This window comes from Alligator sinensis, unplaced genomic scaffold (genome assembly GCF_000455745.1).
Source record: "Alligator sinensis unplaced genomic scaffold, ASM45574v1 scaffold234_1, whole genome shotgun sequence".
NCBI lineage: Eukaryota > Metazoa > Chordata > Crocodylia > Alligatoridae > Alligator > Alligator sinensis.
Window position 1 is genome coordinate 1,547,851 of NW_005842334.1, and position 6,008 is coordinate 1,553,858.

Genomic DNA, 6,008 nt, shown 5'->3' on the forward strand with positions numbered 1-6,008 from the left:
GCCCCAGCACTCTTCCCTGCCTATGCAGGGGGTTGGACTCGATGATCTATTGAGGTCCCTTCCGACCCTAACATCTATGAATCTATGAAGCCGAAGCCTGCCTCGAGACACCATTGCCAAAGCCGCCAGTTGGTCTCTCTAATGCAGTTCTCATGTCATCTTCCACGTCTGCTCACTGGTAGGACAGAAAAGAATACCACCTGTGCACCGATCTCCCTCAGCATGCTGCCCAGAGCATGGTAGTCCGTCATCAGGTGATCAGGGCTTCTCCTGGCCGCATCACTAGTACCCACATGGACAAGGACCATGGGGTAGTAATCAGTGGGCTGAATCATGGCCTGGATTATTCCCGTCACGTCCCAAATCTTTGCTCTGGGCAGGCAGTAGACCTCTCATGTTGAGGGGTCCTGGCGACAAATGGGTCCTTCTGTACCTCTCAGGATGGAGTCTCCTATGATGAGCACTCATCGCCTCCTCCTCTGGGTCTGTTTGGTTCTCTTGACCTGTTCGGAGTGTGGAGAATGTGGCGTTGCTTCCTGCCCAGAGGTTTCCTCCTCTCCTTCTATCTCCTGGAGGGTTGCCAGGGCCTCATACCTGTTCTCCAGTCAGACTGGAGGAACTGCTACCGGTTTACTGTGAGCAGCTCCGATCCTGGATGTGACTGTCTGCCACTCTGCTGTGGAGGGCACTCCCCGGGGTGCTTCTTCCTTGGGTGCCTGGTCCTGCAGGGAAAGGAAATAACTGTCAATTTCATCCTCCGCCTCCCTGATACCCCTCAGCCTGCTACACTGCTCCTGGAACTCCCTCACCTGTGCCTCCAGAGCCCTAAGATGGGCACCTGCAGGACAGGTGTGGGGGCCCCCAATCTCTGCCCACACCAGCCCTGCTGGGGATCCCCCGTAGGCCAGGAGACAGGGGGACACCAGCTCCCCCCTTGGGCTCAGTCTGGGTGAAGGCCTCAGACCAGCCCCAGGTAGGCATGGCCCCCTGGGCAGAGGCCATAGCACCACTCCTCATTGACACCATTGTATAAGCTGCTGTTTGTTAGATCTGTGTGGTGTCTACGCCCTACCCTTACAGGAGTCCACCCTGCCCTTACAGGAGTCCTCCTCCTGGCCCTTCCTGCTTGCCCGCCGGCTCGAATGCCTGTGCAAACGCCGGTGCGCTCTTACAGTGCCTGCCAGCAGTCCCGCCCCCTACGCTCCCCCGCTAGGGGGATCCGGTGCCGCCAGAGCCTGCTCCCTGAGGGTTAACCCCGGGGGTGCTCCCTGGCCTGGGGGGACAGTCCCCGCCCCCAGCCCACCCTGTTTGCGTGCTCTGTTTGCTCCGCGCGGCTCGGGAGCACGGCTCCCTACCGGTTCAGCTACAAGGGCCCGTGGGGCTTCCCCTCCGGATCCGGCTCAGCTGTGCCGGGTCCCTCCACCCCACTTACCTTCAGGGGATCAGCTGTTGCTGCCCTCACTGCTGATTCCTCTGCTGCTGCTACCCCATGTAAGAGATCACTGGGTTTGGCAGCCCAGAGAAGTGCTGACTGAGAGGCTGAGAGGTCTGAGGACCCAGAAAGGGGCCAAGTAAGGGACCAAGGAACCTGGCAGCCTGCAGAGGAGTCAGGCAATGATCCAAGTGGTCTGGCATCCCAGAGTGGCTGAATGAGGAACCGAGGGGCCTAGAGACTCAAATGGGCTGTGCATGGCACAGAAGAGGTCTGTGCAAGAGACTGAGGGTGTGAAAGCTCGAAGGGTGGCTCATGAGTGTAGACATGTGACAAAGAGAATGTCCATAATAATGCCATGATGGGACATGATTTAGGGCAGATACATAGAGGGGGAGTATCACCTCTCTGGACCGGTTTGAGATGCATCTTTGGATGCATGACAAGGATGGCTGGCCTTGCTGGCTGCGGTCTGGCATTGACAGCTCATGTTCATCTTGGAGTCAATAATGACTCCAAGATCCCATTCCACCTCAGTGCTTTCAAGAGGGGAACTCCCCAGCCTGTATGTATGCTGTGGATTCCTTCTCCCAAGGCGCAGCACCCTGCGTTTATCTACGTTGAACCCCTTCCTATTCTCATCTGCCCACTTTTGTAGTCTGTCTAAATCTATTTGCAGTCTCTCTCTCCCTTCAAGTGTGTCCACCTTGTCCCACATCTTAGTGTCATCAGCAAACTTGGACAGCGTGCTTTCCACCCCCATGTCCAAGTCGCTGATGAAGATGTTAAAGAGTGTGTGCCCAAGGACCGAGCCCTGGGGTACCCCACTGCTCACAGCTCACCAGGTTGAGTACAAGCCTTCCACCACTACTCTCTGGGTGTGCCCCATCAGCCAATTTTTTATCCATTCAACTGTATAGGCATCAATGCCACAGTCGCTTATTGATGAGGATGGGTCCATGAGAGTGTCTTTGTGAGCTGTGTTGAGTAGCTCTTTGATGTGTTGATCAGGTAGAATTCCTTCCCTGGAGATGTCAGATGGCAGGCAAGGAAATAAAAAAAAAGTCCTTGTTGTTCTACAATGAAGTTTAACATCCAAAATTTATGGAATACCTGTGGTTAAACGTGCAGCAGTTTGCAACAAGTTAAAATGATCAATTCTGGATGAATTAACTCTGCAGATATCAATAGTAATTTGCATGTAAATTAATGTAATATGAAAATGACTATGGGTATGTTTACTTTAAAAAAAAATCAGTTATATTAATCCAGAACCAAATGGTGGGTGTATTTCAAATTAACAAGGTTTGCTGTATAAAGCAGGAGAGGGGTGGACAGGAAGCTGTTGAGGTTCTGACTCTGGTCCTGAGTCTAGGCTGGGGGTCTCCTGTACCTCCTCTACTTGCCCTGACCCTAAGCAGGGTCTGACACTAAGTGGTGGAGGGCAGCAGAGGCAGAGACTGCAGAGAGTATGAGTGGGAGGGGCAGAGACTGTGGGGATCTGGAGGTTGGAGCATGTGGGGGAGGGGCAGGAAGAATGCCTGGGGAATGGAAGTGGAACGGAAGAAGACAAGAGGGTCACCTGACTCTTTCCAGCCACCTGACCCTCCCAGCCACAATTTTCCTTGCTGTAGCAGTAGAAGGATGATGAATTCAAGACAGCCGTCAAATAATTAGATTCTATACCTTGACAATTATGACACTTATAAATTTTCCATATATAGAATCTAATTACTACAGCAGTTGTCATATATTTAGAGTCATCCTAGAGTCAAGTAAATACGGTAATATTTACACTGTTACAGCACCTCAACACTTTAAACAGGTTGGGTCCCATTGTGCTTGGCATTACATAAGCTTATATTAAAGTCAGTGCCTGACTCAATTCGACTTGATCCACTATAAGAATGGTCACAGTCATATGGTCAGAGAGAAGCCTCAGGACCTTGATGTACTTTTCCAGACATCCAGCCTGTACTTTCCATAATGTTTCATGTTCAATGGAATCAAAGACCGTAGTAAGATCAATGAAGGCCATATACAGGTCCTGGTGTTTTTAACACTTTTCTTGGACCTGGTGGTCAACAAAGATCATGACCACTGCCCCATGGGATGGTCTGAAACCATACTGAGACTTCTTCATCAGCAAGAGATAGAAAATGCTTCAGGAGGATTTTCCCCACTCTAGAAGGGAATGCAATATAGACTAATTTCCTTTCTTGAAGATCATCATGGTGTTAGCATTCCTCAGGCTAGCTCTGTTGTTCCAAATTTGAAGAAGTCCACCGAGTCTTAGTTCCAGTTCCTCACTGCCAGCTTTGTATATTTCATCAGGTATGCCATCTGGTGTAGTAGCCTTGTTCTTGGTTTCTTTGATTATACACCAGACTTCTTCTAGAATAGGAGGGTTTGTGAGGGATCCCTTTTCAGGGTGTTGGGGAATGAACTCAATGGTGTTATGTGTCACAGTCAACTCATGGTTCAGGTATGCCTCGAAGTGCTGTTTCCACCTAACTTGAATAGATTCATTATCTTTGAGGAGTGTCAAGCAAGCAAAGTAGGATCGTGATAAGCTAGGCCATAGATGGCCTTTATTGCCCAGAAAAAGCTATTCATGTCATGTTCGTCAGCATAGATCTGGACATCCTTAGCTTTATCTTGCCACCACTGATTTCCCAAACTCTTCTTTGAGGTTTGACTTTGAGGAGTTGATATATCTCCTTCTGTTGCAATGAGGAGTCATCAAGCAGAATGAGCCCTTCTCTTTTGGTCAAGGAAAGCTTGGATCACAGTATTGCTCTTATTGAGGTTTGGGTTGTAGCCGTGTTGGTCTAAGGACATAGGCAGACAAGGTTTCTTGGGTGAATTTGATATCTTTTATTAGACCAACCCAAATGGTTGGAGAATAGTTATTAAGCAAGCTTTCGGGTTCAAAAACCCTTTGTCAGGCTCAGGAAGCTGCAGCAGTTGGTGTGTGCTCTTCCTGGATGGAATGAAAAGTAAACAAGCCAGGGGCTGGGCTGGGCTGGGCTGGGGAGTCAGTTGCCAGGCAGATTATAATGTATCAAAAATCCAATGTCTATGTTTAGTCCATGATCTCTAGTATCCAGCAGGTTGATGAAATGGAGCTCATAGGCTCGTCTCTGGGAAGTGTTGTGTAAGTTTCCCTTGAGGATCAGGACTGAGAGATTGGAGAGAGAGAGCCACTCTAGTATCCAACTAGAGATCGTGGACTAAACATAGACATTGGATTTTTGATACATTATAATCTGTCTGGCAACTGACTCCCCAGCCCAGCCCAGCCCAGCCCCTGGCTTGTTTACTTTTCATTCCATCCAGGAAGAGCACACACCAACTGCTGAAGCTTCCTTAGCCTGACAAAGGGTTTTTGAACCCAAAAGCTTGCTTAATAACTATTCTCCAACCATTTGGGTTGGTCTAATAAAAGATATCAAATTCACCTAAGGAACCTTGTCTTGTTCTTATTGAGACAGTCTTGGTATTGATAGGTGGTATGGCCATATGAATGACAGTTTTGTACCCCTTCCAAAGTTCCTCAATGTTGCCTTCATCTGTGGGCAGGGCAGAGAGCTGTTCTTGGAGACACTGTTGAAATCTATACAGACCTTCAGGCACTGAAGAGATTTGGTGCTGAAAGTCCTTCATATTTTGGATGTTTTGGAGCAAGCCAGATGTTGATCATGGGTCTGAAAAGATGGTGTTCTGTCCAGCAGTCATTGGCTTCTCATATTGCTCACGTGACATGGACATCCGTTTGACCACAGGCCCTAACAATAACATAGTCAAGGAAGTGCCAGTGCTGAGAGCGAGGATGTCTCCAGGTAGTCTTATATTTGTCACTATCTGAAGATGGTATTCCTGATGCCAAGATTGTGCTTTGCACATGTGCTCAAGGGAAGGATGACACTGGAGCCAGCTTTCCCTGCTCTTTCCTTCCCAGTGGTGCCATTGCAGAGTTCCAGGCTATGCCCAACTGGTACTGAAGTTTCACATGACTTTTTGTTTGGGTATTCATTAACGCCCACAGGGAGCTCTGTAACTTGACTGATGAGCTGATTCTTGATGGTGAAACCAACAACAAGAACACGTTTGTCCTGGGCTGGTTTCCCCTTCCAAAAAAAGGTGTAGCCTCCACCCTCTTCCCTCAATTGACTCTCATCCGGTTGTCTCATCTCACAGCTGCAATGTTAACATTGCATCTCACTAGTTCCCTGGAGACGATGGCAATTCTTCTTTCTGATCATTCATTGTCTTGGTTATCCATCAAGGTGTGAATGTTCCATGTTGTAAAAATCATTGTCATCTTATGATGTTTTTGACCACAGAGAAAGTGATCCTGCTGGATGCACTGTTCCAAGCAGAAACAGATAATACAGCCTAGGTTTGGGGCACCTTTTTAGCTCCTTCCCCATGTAGGATGAGCAAAGTGTATCCTGATAAGACCACTTAGTCATAATAGCAGCTGCTGAATTTCACCTCAGCAATTCTTTGCTGTAGAAAGATAGGCAATACCTTGATAGTTCCCACACAAAATTACAAAATCATTTGCAGAACT